This window comes from Dermacentor variabilis, chromosome 5 (assembly GCF_050947875.1).
Source record: "Dermacentor variabilis isolate Ectoservices chromosome 5, ASM5094787v1, whole genome shotgun sequence".
NCBI classification, from domain to species: domain Eukaryota; kingdom Metazoa; phylum Arthropoda; class Arachnida; order Ixodida; family Ixodidae; genus Dermacentor; species Dermacentor variabilis.
The window spans coordinates 72,461,433-72,481,271 of record NC_134572.1 but is presented as its reverse complement, the minus strand read 5'-3'; the positions used below and the strand labels follow the sequence as shown (position 1 = coordinate 72,481,271).

At 45.5% G+C, this 19,839-nt stretch overlaps 1 protein-coding gene across 6 annotated transcripts in view; it reads left to right on the top strand.

Annotated features, from left to right (window-relative positions):
* The window catches only part of LOC142582787 (dopamine D2-like receptor), a 470,062-nt gene that overhangs the window by 258,802 nt on the left and 191,421 nt on the right, over positions 1-19,839 (top strand). For 2 of the 6 annotated variants that reach the window (XM_075692829.1, XM_075692828.1), the window contains exon 2: positions 10,557-10,617. The exons of the other annotated variants lie outside the window; for them this stretch is intronic. The gene's annotated coding sequence lies outside the window, so the exon portion shown is untranslated. The remainder of the gene's footprint in view (positions 1-10,556; positions 10,618-19,839) is intronic. 6 annotated transcript variants of the gene reach the window in all.

The following is a 19,839-nucleotide window of genomic DNA, read 5'->3' as shown; positions in this document are numbered from 1 at the left end:
AAATGTTGCCCAACGTTCCGACGCTAATCTATCCATACGACGGTGAATCTTCTTTTGCATCCTCCTGGCTGCCCTTAGGTCATGAATTGATTTCGTACGCCGATATCGACGTTCCGCCCGGCGACGAAGCGCTCGAAGTCGCTCTAATTCAATGTCGAAGTCATTTCGCGTGGAAGAGATCGTCATCATGCGAGTGGCGCTTTGCATCGTAAATTTAGTCGTTTGCTCTAACGCAGAGGGTAGGCCCTCGCGGCCGGCATCTTCCATCTCAGATACGAAGTTGCCCATTGAATCATCCGAATGGTATTCCGTGGGCCTTATCTAGACGACGAGCCTTTGATGTTCAGATATGTGGGAATGTGGTCACTCCCATGTGTCTCAATGTCTGGAAACCATTTCACACATCTGGCGAGAGAGTTGGAGACGAAAGCAAGGTCGAGGCATCTGCCGTATGTCACGCCTCGAAGAAAGGTGGGGCTACCATCGTTCAGGAGAGTAAGGCCATAGTAGTGGGCGATGCTTGCTAATCTTCGTCCTCTTGCATTTGTCCTTGTACTTCCTCATGCTGGATGGTGTGCATTGAAATCTCCTATGATGACCCATGGGGCGGGACAAACACTCAAGATATCCGCAAATCTTTTGGTATCGAAATTGCTAGAAGGCGTTATATACACGCCTATGAGAGTAAACAAGAGTTTGTTCTTTTTAACTGTGATGCACATATATTGATTGTCGTCGTGGGGCGCACTTGGTTGCAAAACATAGGTGAGTTCACGACTAACAAAAACGACGAGTTTGCTGCATGCACCATTTTTTGATGACATGATACATTCGTATCCTGACAGTCTTATTTGTTTTGACAAGTTGGGCTCACAAATGACGATGAGTGGAAACACATTGGTGTACACAAATTGACGAAAATCTGAAATTCGTGATTTTAGCCCTCTGGCGTTCCACTGGATGACGGACGCTGCCTTGATTTCTTTCCGGAAGGATGGGGTAAGGGGTAGCCATCTTTCTAGTTGAGGGATGCAAGCACTGGGCTTAAGGCGTCCAGCACTTTAAGTGCGTTTTGAGCAGAGGGTGTCCCCATGTCCACTAAGATTGCTCGAATGGCCTCCAATGAGAGAACGTAGCACCGAGATGACTTGACGGTCTGTTTTAGGTGAATCGTCCACGGCCGGAGAAGGATCAGGTGGGTTTCCGACCTTCTGAGGTTCCTTCGCGAGGGAGCGGCTCGGTAGCGTAGGCCATTCCTCTAAAGATAGAGTCTTTTCTGCTTCCTTCGTCGAAGTGGTAGGCCTTTTCGTGGCGCGATTAACTGGTACCGCAGTGGAGTGGGTACTGTCACTTCGCGCGTGCGCCTTCTTCGAAGACGTACGATGGTGCCGACGTCGACGCCAACGCCGGACTACTTCGGCTGCTTCCCTGTGGGCCGAATTGTCTCTGGCCATTTGCTTGAGAACCGCGCGCTCCCTCTTGATGCGGGGACCGTCCTTCGACGAGGCCGCGTGAGGGCCGCTACAGTTGGCGCACTTCAGGACCGTGGCACCGCAGGTCTGTTCTGCATGAGGTTCGGCGCAACGGGGACACAGTAGCGAGTTGGGACACACGCCCTTGACGTGTCCTTGCCTGAAACACTGATGGCATTAAAGCAGCTTCTGGATGAATGGTCGAACCGGATGTGGGAAATGTCCGACTTTAACGTGGGATGGTATACAATCCCCCTTAAATATTACTTTTACGCAGCGCGTATTCCCAAGACGGCGCACTTGCGTAATGATCGTACCCTCGTTTGCCGGCTTGATGAGGCTAGGTAAATCATCATTGGGAATGGCAATGTCAATGTCGTAAATTACACCGGCTATGGATGTGTCGTCGATCGGGATGAAGGGGCGCATTTTGATTCCGCCTAGCTCCGTGATTTCTTTAAGTTTTCCAAGTGCACTCGCGTTGTACACGTCTCTGGTCACGACAAAAGGGGCGTCACCGTTGTAGAACCTGCACAGTGAAATTGCATTGGCTTCCGTAAAATTGCATGCACGAACTCACTAGAGTTTGTAAATTGCAATGTTTGTCATAAGGTTAAATTAATAAAATTACGGGGTTTTACGTGCCAAACCACGATCTGCATATGAGGCACGCCGTAGTGAGAGACTCCGGAAATACGGACCACCTGGGGTTCTTTAACGCGCACCTAAATCTAAGTACACGGGTGTTTTTGCATTTCGCCCCCATCGAAATGAAGGCTCCGTGGCCGGGATACGATCCCGCGACCTCTTGCTTAGCAGCCCGACACCATAACCACTAAGCAACCACGGCGGGTATGTGACTTAAAGTAATTAGGTAAAAAAATTAAATTTTTGTTAATTATTCGATCATGCATTTCAATTTATTCTGCAAGTAATGTTCACCTCTTCGCGTAGCCGAGCTCATGGATTTGAATTGTGCTATCTGCCACAGGCAATGAAAAAATATGGAAGTGTTCGCTGAAACCCCCTGTATACACTCCACACACCGGCGCTCTACTTCGCGAACGAACCAGTACAACTATCCACCCTTATTAAAAATGCTGCATGCCGAACCATGCGGCTTAGAAAACCTATCTGAAAAGTGCCTGTTTCCGTGTTCTTGTCGTTACTGAGCAAATCGACTTAAGAAGAAGTAGGAGCGTGCGTCATGGCTTTCCTGTTGTGTCGACCGTTCGCTTTAAAACACGCGCGCCCAGTGTAGATGCGTCTGTCTCCGTTGGCTACAAATCTATAAATCTAAGTTATCTTGAATTTTCTTTTTTTCCCTTTTCGCCGAGTTCATGTCCCTCTCGCAAGTTTGCATTTCACTTCTACGGTGAGCAAGAAGCAGCATAAAATGCTATATTTCTCTCGAGGTTCCTGGAAGGAACAATAAATTGCGATTCTGAGACTGCGTCCCTACTACAATGTACAAGGAGGAAGGGCGGAGGGGGGATGTAGGCACTGCGATATGGCCGCACAAAAAAACAATAAGTTAGCAAGCACGACCATGTTGCACACTGCAGAGAAGACGCGATTTTGCTGCGCACAAAAAGGGCACACGGGAGAACTTTCGCCGAATTCAAGATTTCATTTTAGGGATAAAGCTAGTAACCTCGTTTAGAAGCGGTTCTCGTGCAGAAGACCGTGCGGCGACGCATTTCGCCGGCGTTAGTGCTCCAGATTTATCACGCGGCTTGTATTTTTCCATCTCCGTGTCCTTGAGTTTCGGCCTTTGCTGCTTGCCAGTTACTTATACTCCGGGCACACGTCTGGCTACACTAGTTCGGAGTTCTGGCCTGCTGCGTTTTGTTGGCTTGATTTAACTGTCGACACGAGTCGTTCTTACTTACTTATTCAAGTCACCCTTTAACGTCCTGCTCTATGAATATCGCTGAAAGCAAGAAAAAAAAACGTGCATGCCAAAAAGTACGTGCGTGTTCCAAGGCACGTTGGGAAAACAGCATTGTCGTTTCCGTTTCTTCGCAGCGGCGGAAATCGAATTTGAATGTGCCAGAGGATGGGACGGCAGCCCCACCGCTCCCACCAGAGTGGCCGCGGCAACTTCGTTTTCACACGTCACGAGAACAAAAATAATAATCACGAAGACCAAAATTTAATTTAGGCCTTCAGGAACAAAACGGCTCGTGTGGTTGCAGCCCCTCATATTGTTCTTGCAATGCTCGTGCTCGTATATACTGATTCTATGCTGATTCACTCTCAACAGACGCACTCTCATCACTCGTCACGTGAACTTGCGTAATGATGTCTTTCTAGCTCTTCGGATGAAACAGAAAAAAAAAAGAGAGTAAAGGAGAACAGGACAGATCTGATTTTCTTCTTTGTTTCTTTTTTTTTTCTTCCGAACTCAGTTATCCGAAATCTGGCTAACCCAACTTTCCGCCATATGAAGATGCGTACGTCAGCGTTTCCCACTGCTTTCCCTTTTCTTGTTTCCACGCTTACAATCCATAATAATAGACGAACGATTGGAGAAATTTTAGAAGTTCTCTGAGATCAACGCTGTCGGCGTTTTACAGTTAGCATAACGCCAAGTACGTTGGCGTCGCCTTCCATTTCGACGTGACATGCTCGCTGCATAACCAGGTCGTACAAGGAACGTGCCTCTGCAGATCCACTGTTTGTGGGACAGACACGTGCGAACTAAATCTAGTGGGCCTGTGCGATTTTCGGTTGTGCTAACGCTAGTTATCACCTGAATACTAATTGAAATGCACACACACGCACACACGCACACACAGGCGCACAATAACCGTAACCTTTTTGTCTGTCATAATTTGTCATTATCAAAACTGTAATTATTATTTGTCATTATCAAAACTGTTCAGAATAATGATAAAGCTTTTCTCGGCGGCTTCCATATTGCGCTGCTGACAACGCATCTAAACGTAACGCCATGTTTCAAGCTGGATTTTGGTTATGTGAGAACTAGGAGATTGGTTAGACTGGCATACCTCGCAACCTTACCCTATTGGGAGCTCGTGAGCGTAAATTCTCTACAGAGAGTAATGCTGAGAAGACACAGCGACAAAACTCCATCATGCGAGAAGATGGCAATAAGACATTTAACGAACGTGATTTGAAAAAAAAATAGCTTTAATAGTGCCGAAGGGCCGAACGGCTACGCAGTCTAAAGAGCGCACCACATTACTCACAGGCAATATGATTTCGCCTATGAAATGATTAATTGTACGACGTCACCTCTTAGAACCCGCTCACGTAGGAATCGAGATATCCGAAACATATTTGACGAGCCGGTGTGCGTTAATCAAAATTAATGCCCCTGAACACAGGAGTTATGCGCTACGCAGGGTAAGAGCTAATGACGAAAGACTCCAAGCTTGTCAGCTAGGCGCTTTGTTGGCACAGACTACAGAGCGACTGCCCAAGTCTTGATCGTGGTGCCACAACACCAAGAAAGTTTCGCGGTTTCAGTATTTCTTTTTCTACCAATGAGTGAATGATGTAACATGTTCCAAACGAAAACTGCAAGTCTGCTCGTCATTTCGTGCAGTTGCTTTTCTTTCTCGTGTTCATCTATCGTTTTATGAAATGTGAAATATGTGATGTTTGGCCCCAGATAAGGCAAGATATATCCCAAAAATCATGGGCAAGAAAAGCAACAACGACAACACAGGTAATGAAAACGCAAGAGGCTGTCAAAAGCCTATATTATAAGGGCAAAACACCAACAGAGCAAGTACGCAGATGACGAAGAAAGAGAAAACAAAAAGCCTATAAAATTACAATAACACAAGCACGGACAGGTCGTGTGAACATATAAGAAATTGAAAATACACATTACACGGCTGATCACAAAGAACTTCTCAGTTCACTATGTGCGAGGAAATTCCGTAGAGCCTTAAAAGGCAATGTCCGTTTGTTTGGGCACGACCAGGATACGAGCTTTTATTGTACAGAGAAAGAACGCTCATGTAGAGATCGAGCGCAGTTTCTCCCCACGCACAGGTAAAAAGGAAGCAGTAATGAGCGCCGTGCCGGATGTTTTCGACCACAAGACTAGTGTGATTGTGGTGCAAAATTACGAAATAGAAAGAATGGCATGGGATTGAAGTTATTGTAGTGAATGTGTAGAAGTCCTGTCGGCTACCACATCTTATTTACATAGCGGCGCGAAGTTCCTACGAAATGAAGCCGAAACATTCTATAGGCCGGGAAATCGAGACGCGTGACGGGACGCTAGCTGACCAATATCCATATCAGAGAGAGCACGTGACAACAAATTAATAATCAGGATGTGCTTTGCCACTTAGAGCTCCCTTGTGACTCCTAAAATTGTGAAGTTTACTTGAGTACGGCTCACGCACCATGGAGGAATTGAAGCCCTGGCCACAGTTTCGTATTCTGACGTAAGCAAGGCGCGGTGCGCGAAGACAGTTGTACTGAATGTCGTGTAGGGCATTTCTACGGGCAGACTTGCGAGTTGGTGTGTAGGGGTCCCGGCGAAATGTCTCATGTGCACACGCATTGTTTCAATGGCAATGTGCGTTCTCATAGTGTAATCTTCAGCGATTGCAATAACTTCTGTCGTTAACGCACTCCGAGGTAGATCAAGGCATATCCTGAGTGCTTAGGCTTTGATACGTTGGATTGCATTCAGGTTAGTTGGGCAGGCATTGGAGGTGACCGGGAGGTTGCAGCGCAGGAATTCAATAAAAAGAGCCTTGTACAGTTGAAGCATTGGGTGTATTGAAACTCCCCAGGTCTTTCCTTCTACGAACCTGAACATAAAGCAAATTTCTGTCAAACGTTTTTCAACATAATTTCCATGAGGGGTCTAGGAGAGATTTCTGTCAATAACCACCCCCCGAAATCTGTGAATTGTGCTATGCGAGATCAGCTTTTCGTCGACAAGTATCACGTATGGAGACATTGGTTTCTTGGTAAATGCTACAACTACACACTGTCACATGATGCTTGAAGTCCTTGTTCACGAAGGTAGGATGAGGTTAAAGTGGCTGTCTTCCGAAGCCACGCGCAAAGCTGAGGTCGCGTCACAACAGATGTCCACATAAAAATGCCATTGGCATAGATGGAGAGCAGAATTGTGCATGTAAGGGTGTCGGCGAGTCCAATTAGTGTTAGATTTAAGAGCGTTAGGCTCAGTGCTCCGTCCTGACGGACCCCACGGTTACTGTGATGCTGAGATGTTGGACCATCTTCGTTAAGTACGGAAAAGGATGTCTGTAAGTAGCTGCCAGTCCAGAAATAGATATTCCCATCAAGCCCTACTGCCTCTAACGTGGTGAAGATCGCTTCGTTTGTTACATTAGCATATTCTCCTTTAACATCTAGAAACAGGTTAGCCGTCAATCGCTTTCCGCCAAGAAGCCTAAGAAACTGCAGCCTAAGAAGGGCACATGTACATTTGAAAGCGCCGAGCAGCTAGCCACTTTGTTGTTACTGGAGCACCATCCCCTTCGCTAGTGCGCCTTGACGACGACTGTGCAATGCGAACTTCGACTGCGTGCCCTCAGAAGGCAGTGAAGGCACTTTTGTGTTTTCTCAGAACTTCTGGTTTGCTCGAGCGACTCTAACTGAAGTGCTGTCCGTACGCGTATCTACACCTTCTCTCTCCCTTCTTTCTCTTCCCCTTCTCCCATCCCCCAGTGTAGGGTAGCCAACCAGACTATTGACTGGTTAACATCCCTGCCTTTCCTGAATTCTCCTCTCTCTCTCGACTGCGTGCCGACGTATGCGTGGGCACGCTTTCATCGCATAGTGCCTTCCTCTCTCTCTCTCTCTTTGTCTCTCACACGCACACTTTCGAATATTTTATTGCGATAGCAATTATTTGGACACTGCAGGCCCACTTCTGCCGTCGCCGTGACGTTCTGTATAAAGTGCAAGGGCGATAAAATCGTAGCCGCGCGCCGTATCTTGTATGTGCTCGGGTCAGCCGTCGATTGCGGCTCAACATCGCGCACACCAAAGGCAAGCGGAGATGGAGCGCGCATCTACCTTCGCGCGATGCTCATGGGTGAGAGTAGGGGATGGGGGGGGGGGGGGCGTTCTACTCCCGGACGCTGTACCTTGAAAGCCATCTGCGACGGGGACACTGTCCGCCGTGCGCTGTATTTTTGCGGCTTAGTTCGCATTGATGTGAGACGCAGCACGAAAGTCAATTTGCTCGCTACTGCTGCCGCGCTTCTTTGCGCCAGAGTTCTGACAGCGAGTTTCCGCTGTCATCGAGTGAGATGTGTTCATGTTTGCTTGTGCCTGCGTGGCACCATGTTTGTTATTTAGTTAGGATGTCCACGTTTACAACTTTACAAGGCTGATAAATTTACTATCCTTACTTTATATAACTGTCCACTAATTTGCCATTGCAATCTGTGCTTCGCATTTCAGGCGAAACGGTCACTTTTTTTCATTTAATCCCCTGTTCCCCTCACGCAGCAGAGAGTAGCAAATGAGGCAATTTTTTGGTTGGCATTCCTAGTTTCACCCCCCCTCCTTTTCTTTTGTCTCTCTATTTCTCTCTTCGGGCAACATAGCTGTGAGTTCGCGAAAACTGCGCATACCATATCCTCTGAACTAGCCCTCTGCTGCTAGATGATGCAAAGGCAGGCCGGCGAATGCGCTTAAGTTTAGAGTGACATTCAAAATTTCAGTTTCTGTACGCCCAACTGCCGAAATGTCAAGATTGCATTCTCTCCAACTTGCTTGACAAGCGCGGTTCTGATGAAGAAACGAAAATTCGTCTGCTTCAGGAAAGCGTAACTCGGCAGGATTTGCTCAAAAGAAGGGGGCCTTCCGTAATCCTTGTCCTTAAGAAAGTGCTCTCCTGAAAGCTCTGCTCGAATTCGCAGAGCGACAGGCTACGTCTATATGTGCATGCGCTGTGACGCAACAAGGCTGTGCAAACGGGCGAACCGTTTCTTGCTTGACAGCTACGAGGCGACCGGGGCTTTCCACGTCAAGCAGCTGTTCCTTGAAGAGCGCGCACTCAAACTCGACAGCGCGGACTCCATCGAGCGCGAAGTAAAGTTGAGCAATGTATACCGCACTGAACTCAAGGAATGAGGCAAAAAAACATGAAAAAGAATCCCCATGTTATATTTTTCTATAACGCTTAAGACTAGCCCGCTTGCTTATAATGCCTATATATATATATATATATATATATATATATATATATATATATATATATATATATGTATATATTAGGCTGAAATAGGCAAGGAAGGGCGCGTAAAAATAATTGAAATGCGAAAGCATTGAAGTGGGCTTTTTCACGAGGCGAGCTACTTTGGAGACTGCTATACGGTTGACGTGACCCGCCGTGGTTGCTCTATGGCTATGGTGCTGGGCTGCTGAGCACGTGGTCGCGGGATCGAATCCAGGCCACGGCGACCACATTTCGATGGGGGCGAAATGCAAAACACGCGTGCACTTAGATTTAGGTGCACGTTAAAGAACCCCAGCTGGTCGAAATTTCCGGAGTCCTCCACTACGGCGTGCCTCATAATCAGAAAGTGGTTTTGGCACGTAAGACCCTATAATTAATTAAATTACAGTTGACGCGAGAGCATAGCATAGAATACCGCGAGTGTTTCAGCCTGGAGCCAGTGAATGCGTCTTTTCACAGTCATGAATTGCTGCTTAATGTCACACCCGTGGCGCACGACTACAACGTGTATACTTTCAGCGGAAATAATGACGACTGCTGGTAGGGCTCAACCACGCGTGCATCCCTGCTTCAGCCCATTCTGTCCTGTTGCAAATGTAGCGGGGCATTCGTTGTGCATTAGCAGCTCTGCGAGCATAGTGGGTCGTGCCTCACGTGTGGAGCGCTTAAATGTTTTCCGTCGACTTCCCGTGCCATTCGGTATGCACATATTCCATTCTTCTTGCCATGCGCGGCCCGGAGAGAGGAAGCCATTCGCGGAAGTAGAGGTGCTACATTGGCTGGCTATTCTGCGAAATGGTTCGTTGAATACGAGAACGGGTGAAGTGACGGCGTCAGGCTTCTTTTCTTTATCAACACTGGTACGCTCACGCGAACGCACTCACGCACGTGCAGAGGGCTATTTCAATTGTTTCATTCAGTACCGCGTCATGTTTGCAAGTTGGCCGCAGTCTCTTCGCCACCGACGCACCGACTGCTCTCGGAGACGATCGGAAAGGCACGTCGGAAAGCACGAAGCCTGCAGTGGCGCAGATGCAATCTTGGCGTTTGAAGCAGTCAGGGCGGGCGGAATTTAAAAACTGGACAATGAGAAGCAATAACAGCGGTTCTCGAACCAAATACCCTGAATGTGGTTGTTCTAAAGCTAACACCTTCAGCTTCGGCAACGCGGATAGAACGGGAAAAAAGGGAAGATGTTAGATACAGGAATAGAGTATAGCACAATTGTTGTATTTACTGCAACTTACCGCTCATGTAATTCTCTTTAAAACCTTAGACGTATAAACAAAATAATATTGGAAAAAGCAAGAAGAATCGTGGCTGCGACAAGTTAAAAAGCGCTGTTTGGTGGCTTGGAGATTATCGTTGTGCAGTACTAAAAGGCAGCACGAACGAATATGCAATTTCTATAGGCATTTATAATGTCTACTCCTGTACTGCTTTACTTATCTTGTGAAAGCCTGTGTTGATGTTTATATTGTTTACTCCTGTTGAAACACTTACTTTGTGTCCCCCCTTACCCAATGCCCTTAAATGGGCCTGTAAGGTATTTTAAATAAATAAAAATGAAATAAAGTAGAAGAAAGCGAGGGCATTGGCACAGACCGAGAATACAATTTTTAGGCGCGACAGTGAGTATCAAGAGGAAAGCAGTTTCGGGCCTCCCACAATTGCGTGGTTCGTATTAGTGTTCGTAAAAGTTTAACTAGCTGCAACAAACCGAGCTAGCACTGCTGTTCGTAACACGGGCGTTCTTAAAGCATGACGCTATATTCAGGATTTTACATTCGCTTATGGCATGCACTCTAACGCGTTTGTGTTCAAGCAAATTATTTCTAAGACAATATTCGAAACCTTTCGCTCTTTATTAGGAAGAGAAGCTACACTTTTTGGGAGCATAATTGTATGCCTGAAGCGAGATTACCAGGAAAGGTAAGAGAAGAGAAATTTCTAATCAGACTAGAAGGAATGTTTTACAATAAGCGCAGAACCGTGGCTCTGAATTGTGGAAGCGACCTATGAGTGGTGTGACTCCTTCCAAACGCCAGACGAATTAGCAAAGCAAACTTGAATTATAAAGAATAACTGTAACTTTCTCGCTCCTTATTCCTTTGAACGTTTGCACTGAACCGCTTAAGGTGGTCCTCAAACCTTAAAGAGAAGTAAAAGAACCAATTTTGCTCCTACAAAGAATTTGGCGGCAAGCCAAAAGAGAAAGAAGGTACAGAAAGGTAGGAAGGTCAACGATGGGTAGTTCTGGTAGGCTGCCCTGCTCAGGGGAAGGAGGGTATGTGTATATATATATATATATATATATATATATATATATATATATATATATATATATATATATATATATATATATATAGAAAGATGGCGTCAGCAAAGAGGAAGCGAGAGGATCAGCACTGGCGAAAGTAAACCGTGTACACCATACAGCGCTAGCAGGCGGCGTTTTTTTAATTCGATCAAGAAGAACCGCAGACAGAACTCGAGTAGAGCAAATGTACCGTTCTGCGCGCAGCCAAATACACACGAACGAACTTTGTAAAGGATGTCGTCGTCATTGGAAAGGGTTAGATGCGGAGACAGTATTCCGATACGAAAGTTGCAGCTAGACGACTTATCCCCGTCTGGACAACGCTGATCTTTCTTGGGACAACCGACTTTGCTACCTCCAAGTCCCTTCTTTCTGACCTACAACAATCATCGCATGATTAGCCATCCACAACTCCTAGCCCTCATGCAATGTCCGCATAAGAACCCGTCGAAGTTATAAATAAATAAATAAATAAATAAATAAATAAATAAATAAATAAATAAATAAATATATGAAGAAGCATGCCACTGGGAAATATACCATTAATGTGGGAACACAACTTTTGAAATGTACTATTACGGTGTTGGGCTAGTTAGTGCATAGCTGACGATGTTTGTGGTGCAAAGGGTTCTGTTTCTTCTTTCCTTTCTTAACCTCTAACACGCCAAACATTGACAGCTACGACTTTTGAAGAACTCACGAAAACCGTGTTGGCTCCACGCGAGCATAGGACTAATGCTTCACATTGGAGCATTCGAGAAAAAATCTAACAGATTCAGTTTGGAGAATTGTGGGCCGGCACAATGTATCCATTTCTTCTTTCGTTCTATTCTGGGGCCGAATTCGCAAAAGCTTTTCCTTTGTAAGGTCTCTTTGGCGTTCACTGCTCATCTTCGCTAATGTTACATGAAGCTTCACGATTGGCGAGAATTTCTTCTTACGGAGGATCCTGGCGTAATAACTTTTTTGTGAATACGGGCCCTACCTGTCTCATTCTCAAAATCCATTGTTCATGGTAAGCCGCAAACGAATAACAATCCTCTGGAGTAACGTGGATAATGTGGGCCGAGTAATGCTCGAACCAGTGACAAATTGTTACATCACAACGCCGGCGATTTCTATTTCTGGTGCTCAGCTACAATTTCTAAGCCTCCGGCTTCATTTTGTTAAAGTTCAGAGTTCTTTTCGAGTCCTCCCGTACTCTTCTTCCGACAGAGACTGGCTGCTGCTGCCTTACGAATGCATCACACGCAGGACAGCACTACAATTTTTACTACCCTTACAGGTGTCGTGGCTGCTTTCATTGCTTTGTACAGAACTTTTGAGTGATAATTCAAATGTTGCCGAAATATCTTTCCGGCAAGAAATATACGTCACCAAGAGCGCAATTCCTTTATTATACAGCAAACCTTTATATGCCTACTTTCCTAGGGTCTAGGTTTTGGCTACATCTGCTTGGTCAATCTTTCAGTGAGCAAAGTGTGGCTCACGATTTTAATATCTCCAGGATCGGCCCCCCCTAATCGGCGAACTGATTCTGGGTGCAGTGTCATAGTAAACGGAGCCAAACTCGCGAGGCAGTATTAATGCGTGTTCACGTGGGTCACGCTTTTCCGTTACCTGCCGTCTTCGCTGGCAGGCAGGTAATCGCTATGGCGCAATACGCTGTGCAGAAATGTAATCAGTTGCATGGCTTTTCGTTAACAGCTTCACGCAAGGTTCGCTTCTCAGATTTCAACATATGGACTGGGATTAGCGCAATGTATTAAAAAAGAGTAATTCGGCAATATTCACAAATTTTGGTACAAAATGCAAGGCCCCAAGTAAAATTCCGCTCATAGCGGTTCCTAGAATTTAGCTATATTCAGGTTGGCTGAATGGCTGTCTAACGGACCGCGGCAACTCAGTGGCTACATGGCGCTGCACTGCTGAGCATGAAGTCATGGGTTCGAACCTCGCCATGGAGGCCACATTGCGAATGGAAACGGAATGTAAAAAAAAAAGAAAAAAGTTCGTGAATTGGATGCAGATCAAAGGATCCCACGTAGTTAAAATTATTCTGGAATCCCTCATTAAGGCGTGCCTCATAATCAGATCGTGGTCATGGCATGCGAAACTCCATAGCTTAATTTCTTTTAGTGATTACTTAATGAGACCGCATCTGCGTTTCACGTATATGCGCCTAAGGAAGCTTCAAAACAAAAAAAAAATGCGACGCAAGACGGTGTGGGTCCATGGTTAGATTAGAAGTGCTCGTTCTGTATTGTTCTGCCGTCAATATACCTTCGCGCTTTCATGGCCTTCAGTATATAGGGAAATTGCTGCAAGACATATTTTGGCCTTTGAAGGATTGCAGTTCTTTACGAGTAGCGCAGGTGTTCTTGTGTTTCAGCGAGCCAAGCGTTTTGACCCTTTGTTTTAACCGACTACTACTGTCTGTATTCTTGTTTGGCTGGCTGTTTTCACGCAGTGTCACTTACATGCCATTATTTGTATCATGCGTATCATGTGGAATACGCAGCATGCTACATGGAGTGGTCAGGCGAACCTCTCCTATTACCATTATCGAATTCTTCTGACACCCTTCTCTCATTCCGACGCATTGCCACATAGATGAAAACATAATAAAAGTATAAGTGCGAAAAAAAAACGTGTAATGTCGACAACGAATTAAACATCTACGACCACTTTTACGTTGGTTTTCTGAACGCGTTAAGTGTGCACTTCGCCCGTGAAAGGACTTTATCTGGAAGTCGCTGGGATTTTTTAACCCGCATAAATCCATCCGAGTGACCTTTTTTCAAAAATTTAATCTCCATTAGACCTTTGTTAGCAGCAGCGAAAGTTGATCGACTTGTCTCCAAGCCACGCTTCAAAGCAGTGCATGTCCATTCATATTTGTCCGCGTCTCCGTGACTTAAGCCGTTGCCGATGCATTTTCTTTCCTTCTTAGCTACCTTTAAGTTCATCGCATCGGCATCGTCTCCTAAGACAGTTCATTATAATACATCCGGAAAAAAAGTCCGGAGGAGCATCGATGCGAGACGTTAAACCTCGCCGCTTCATTCCGGAGACTGATCAAAGCACGGTCAAAAAGCGGCTGGATTACGTCGAACGCAAGCACGAGTTGAATTTTCGCGTTTATGTACAGACCCGAACAGTAGTCATGCGAGCTTCAAAGCATGTTCCGATTTTGGCGCTCAGCGTCGCGTTCAAGTGTATCTCAAAAGTAGTTTAGCGGCACGGGCTGGGAGTCTTACCCGCGTCGTCGCTGATTGAACTTCGAAAAAAAAAACTAAAGCAACGGATGGCCCAGGGATTGTCTAGAGCGAAACATGGCCAAGGCTTAAGAACGTCGACCACTGCACTCCGGCTCGAGTGCCGTATGTAGTCCCCCTCCCCCCCCCCCCCCCCCTGCCTTCGCGTGCCAATTTTACTTTTCTCCGAAAGACGCATACGAGAAAGGACCCCGTCTGTCAGTACAAATTCGGCGCCGCTCGCTGGAACAGATATGAAGTTAGCAGTCCCGCCGGTGCGGCACCGGCGGAAGGTCCTTGAAGCTCCGAAGGACCGCTTTACTTTACCCTGACAGTATGATAACGCCGGAAACGGACTGAAGTTAGTGGATGAGCGCAGAAATCATGATGCGCTCGCTCCCGGATTAGATAACGTCTCACGGGGATAATCCCTATGTCTTTGGAATTTCCCCCGCCGGAATTACGATACGCTTCGAAGCTCTGAACGCGTTTCCTGGCAGTAAAGATTACCGTTTTCTTTTCTTCTTTTTTTTCTTTCTAACAGTAAATGGGATTTTCTTTGCGCCTTTTTTCGAAATAGCAGGGAAGACAGTATCGTTAATTGAAGTACTTCAACGCCACAAGGAATTAAAAGGAGGATATAAAGCTGTCGCAGACGGCATCCGCAGGAGTTCCTGATAAAGTCTGTGTGAAAAAAACACAAAAGAAATTTCCGCGCATCTTTCTTACTTCCTAGCCCAAAAAAGAAAAAAAAACCTGACGAGCAGAGAACGAATCGGTGAAGCGGTGAAAAGGCTGCGTAAATCTATATAAACGCCTGTTTTTATCTCAAGAAACGTAATATCGTTCACAGGAAATAAAACACAGATGTTATTGCAGAAGTCATTTTTGGTGACTATATTTGATAACGCGATAGCATTGTAGGGTTAACGTGGGCATCATGACACGATGCAACAATTTTTATATATTTATAGTTAAAATATGTTAGTTTAGGGGCGATTCTGGTGCTTTACACATGATACAATGACCGGGACAACGAGTAGCGGACAGTGAACGCAGAAGTACGATACTTAAGGTCTAAGTTTGAAATATAGCATATACCTCACGCAAATATCAAACAAGCGATGTAATACTCTGCGTCGCGACCTTTATTGGTACTCGGTAAAACCATTCTGTGAATGCAAGGTTACAAAAGTTAATTATTTTTCGGCAAATGCAAACCTGATTGCGGAGTAAGGTTCGCACGATAATTCCTGAAACTCTTTTTCAGCTTCACCATAATTACACTATCCGCCAGGGATTTTCTTTTTCATGTATTACGTGAACGGCTTACGCCAGCATTACTTCACGTCTTAGAATTACACATGGGAAACGTGTTTGCTCACAGCCTCGGATCCGAATGGCATTCTAATTTGAATTTATTGTCCGATGCATAATAAATATGAAAAAAAATACGCGAGAATGATCCGGATTCTTATCATCACAGAAGTATGGATGTTATACATAAGCAACAACAATGGGTAGAGTTGCGTCTAACATGAGCTGCAAACACGCATGGTGCCTATGGTACTGCCTCGTTTCTGTGAATGCATGGATGTTTCGCAGGTTTCATTGATTTTTTTTTTCTCTTAGGTGGAGGCAGGGTGTAGGGATAAGAATAATAACGCTGATAGTAAGCAGTTGATTGATTATTTATTCTGTATAACATCCCTAACGAACACTGGTGCCGACACATCGGCAAGGTAGGTAGTTGCACGTTGTCCTAGCGAAGATGGAAACAGACTGTTTTCAAAACATATTACACAGACCCCAATGCGACCTCACCACAATAGCCCAAGAAAGAAACGAAAATAAGCAAGATGCATCAAGATTGTCTCGTTTTAATAAATTCAAACGGTAAAAACGTTGAACCGCCTTGAAAAAAAGAAACGTGGAAAAATAAAGTTAGTAGAAGCATTTTACCTAGACATCTGCGAAATAAAGGTTCCATCAGGCTGTAGACTTAAATGAAAAAAATCTAGCCTACTTAGACATGTGGAATCCAGGACGGCTTAACCATGCCCGTGTACGTATTTCGAACTCCCCAGCATGCAGTACTATGCCATAGAGAAAGGAAGTTACGTACACCACGAAGAAAAATTAACAACTTGTTTATCTAATCCGCACTACTCCAGACAGTAGAATCGCATTAAACGGCACCTCAAGGGCACTGGAGAAATATGTTTTGATTAACAGGAGTTCCGTTTACTGAGAAAGATTCGCGGAGATGCAGCGCTGTATGTCATACACCCTGTTAACGCGCTCGGATATGTTAAGCATAAAGAAGTGAAGCTAGCAGCTAGTATGTCCCGTGATTTGGGCGCAATCGACGTCTGCTGGATTGACTAGGCTTCAATTGTTTAGGTTTCGAGGAGGTTGAGGTGACATATGAAAAAAAAAAGCAAACTCCAGTAAGGTGGCCGAATAACATGCCGTTAAGCATGAATAGTCCAAGTTATCGAACAGCGCATAGAAAGCCGTGCACATTTCTGTTCTTATTTTGGTCATCCACGCGTCGTGCCGGAGCTGCAAAGGTATCCAAGTCTGTACATGTTAGATATTAAACAATGCGTCAAATCTTTACAGCCTTGACCACTTAAGGATGGATTACCACTTTAAGGGTGGATTTTCAGATAGAAGGCAGATGTCGCAAAAATATATTTCAGATTCTGCTCCTTTCTGATAAAATCCTTTAGAGATTGATTCTGCCGTTTCGTTTACAGAGTTACGAAAATCTTGGTTCTCACTAACGAGTTGTGGTTGTTGTTGTTGTTTCCTTTTTTTTTGGGGGGGGGGTCATTGCCGAAGTACACAAACAACCAATTTAGAGGCTGTTTTTTTTTTTTGTTTAAGCGACTTCTGTTCATTGAGCTTTTACTGTATATCGCATCCCATAATTTATCATTTTCATTTAAATAGTCCATATGATAGTCTTTTAATTCCTAATTTCAGTTACATTATACACGACCGCAGCCCTTCCCCTAATCAACTGCTCCAACTGCCACCTTCTTATCCAGTCCCCAGAAATGAGTGAGAACTGTTAATTCAGAAAAAAATTACGCAAGCAAATGCAGAATGCTAGTTACAATTCCAGTTAATGCACTTTTGGCTCTCGCCTTAACATATAATTTCATCTTTTGACAGCATGTCCTCTACGGAGTCCTGAAAATTAATTTCAAATTGCAGCTACGAATTGTCCGACCATTTCTTCGCCAAGTAGCATTAGCGGGCATGAGCCACATGTTCGATGGACAACAACAGGATGATAGTTTTCACACTGGAACAATTCTGCCGTCGCACTATAGGAGTGCTGAGCCGAAGAATTTACTTAAGTCTGCTATTTTTTTTTGTATCTGATTTACTCACTGAGCGGAAAATTCCATAATCAGTTCGACGAGAACTAATGTCGGCGTGTGACCCATGTTAGCAACAAGCGTGCGGAACAAAATTGCGAAATGAATGCGACGTTACGTAACCAGCCAAGAGATGACGTAGTAAAGGCTGCTGACGTGAGCCACTGTGCCGTCTTCGAAAACTGTCTTAACTCACCAGACTAGAGCAAATAAAAGTACAATGTAGAAGTGGCTGCTTTCCAGGCACGCATGCATGCGTTGCCAGAAGCCGCAGCCGCGTATTGCGACGTCAAGGTCCTAAATTGCACAAGTTATTGTCGTGCGCAACTTGCAAAGGCAATAATTCTCACACCGTGTGAATGCGCAAAAAGTAAGCAAAACGATTCGTAGTAAGGACGCAGATTCCTTTCGCACAAAGCGGAAAAAAAAAATAAAAAAATCACGTGGCCTAAGCCGATTGCGTTACGTACGGTCGCTCCTTCACTTACGCACTCCCATCTAAGGAGCTTCTAACTAATATGCTAACTAAGATAACCAGAAAAATAAAATACTGCGAAACCATTGAGCTCTGAGGCAATAACTGCCGAAGGACAATGTTCCATAGCTGAGTGCGAATAACGTGGCGAACAAAGGGACGAAAATCCTGCTGCGCCAAAAAGAAAGGAAAACAAAGCGGAGAAACGAGAACATATGTTGGACGTTTTAGTCTTTGCCAATCCTGGGTGAATGCCGTTGAGGGCGCTCCACTGATGTGGGATGAAGGGCGCGGGTCATTCGAGTCTTTCAGGGTAGACAATGGCTTCAATACGACGCCTCTCTCGAAAGCGTTGTCTGCAATTTTCTCTCTTTCTCTCTCTTGCGTTACTCACGCTTTCTCCCATTGCTTCAAGCCCTCTTCCTATCCCTCCAACCAACGTTACCCTTCGGTGGATCCTCTTGTTGCGCAAGCGTTGTACTAACTTTGCTAAACTGATTGTATTAGTTCCTCTCCGTCTGCCAAGCTTTCTTCTTTCGCTCCAGCAGCCCAGCTCCGCATCGGAAGAGCCGTGTTGCTTTTGCGTGTTTCATTTTATGTCCGTTAGCATTCTCGATGTAGTATGAGCGCATGTAAAAGTAGAAAGCGACATGCCGAGAGACCGAGGATGCATAAGAGCGAGGCACTGATCTCCTCAGCGTTTGCGTGTTAGCGCGATAGTGTTAACGAACCTGTGATGCAGAAAATCTGATGTCGGCGTCGGACGTCGTTTCCGCAAAAATATTTTCGAACCACGAATACCCAGGCCCTCCACGTGACGCGAGGAGTTCACTGAACCAATTGAATTTCTCAAGCTAACTACGTGGAAAAGTCGTAAACTACGACTTACACACAACCTGCAGACATGATAGCTCTAGAATTGTAATTTGACTACACCAGAAAACATGATGCTGTTACGCGAAAACTCAAAGAAACCCCCTTTTCCAACGTTTCTACAATACACAGACCGGCCACAGCGTCCGCCATTGGCGCGCGCCGGCGCGCGGGTGGGTGTCTCGGGGGCCACGGAGCGTCGCGCCTGCTTCCTTGCAGTACCTCCAGCTGGCGCTCGCCTCCACCGCATCGCGGCCCACGCAAGAGGCCGCGTTTCTACCACAAAGCCCACCTTCGCGCATAGCGTTCGCCGCCAACGTTTCCCGGTAAACATTACGTTTAGATACGCTCCAGTTGTCAGGAATCGTGAGAAGCAGTCGGGGATCTTTGAATGCTATCACGTTCCACTGCTAAAGGCGAAGCTTAAGAGTCCTCCGAATTCTTTCCCCTATTTTCGCTTTAAGACTAGCATTAATGTTTTGTGTATGCTTTAGCTGCAGCTTTATTACAATAGCTCGTAGTACGTTTCACGGGATATCAAAGAGAGTCCACGTGAGCTACAGTCCTCGAACGCTGGGATCACGGCTACACGGATTCGTTGGAGAGACGCATTGATGGCGATATGTTAAAGAATGGTCTGGACTACTCCGATCAACCATCCTGGTTTTTTATGTGCCATCCTGATATCCCTTTGTCTTAACCGCCACGGCAACTAAGTCGCTGTATGGTGTTGCGCTTTTAATGTCGGGGTTGTGGGTTCGATCCGGGTTTCTAAATCATGGATCTAGAGAGGCGAAATTTGGATATTTGCCGTAGGCGACGATTGTTCATATTCTC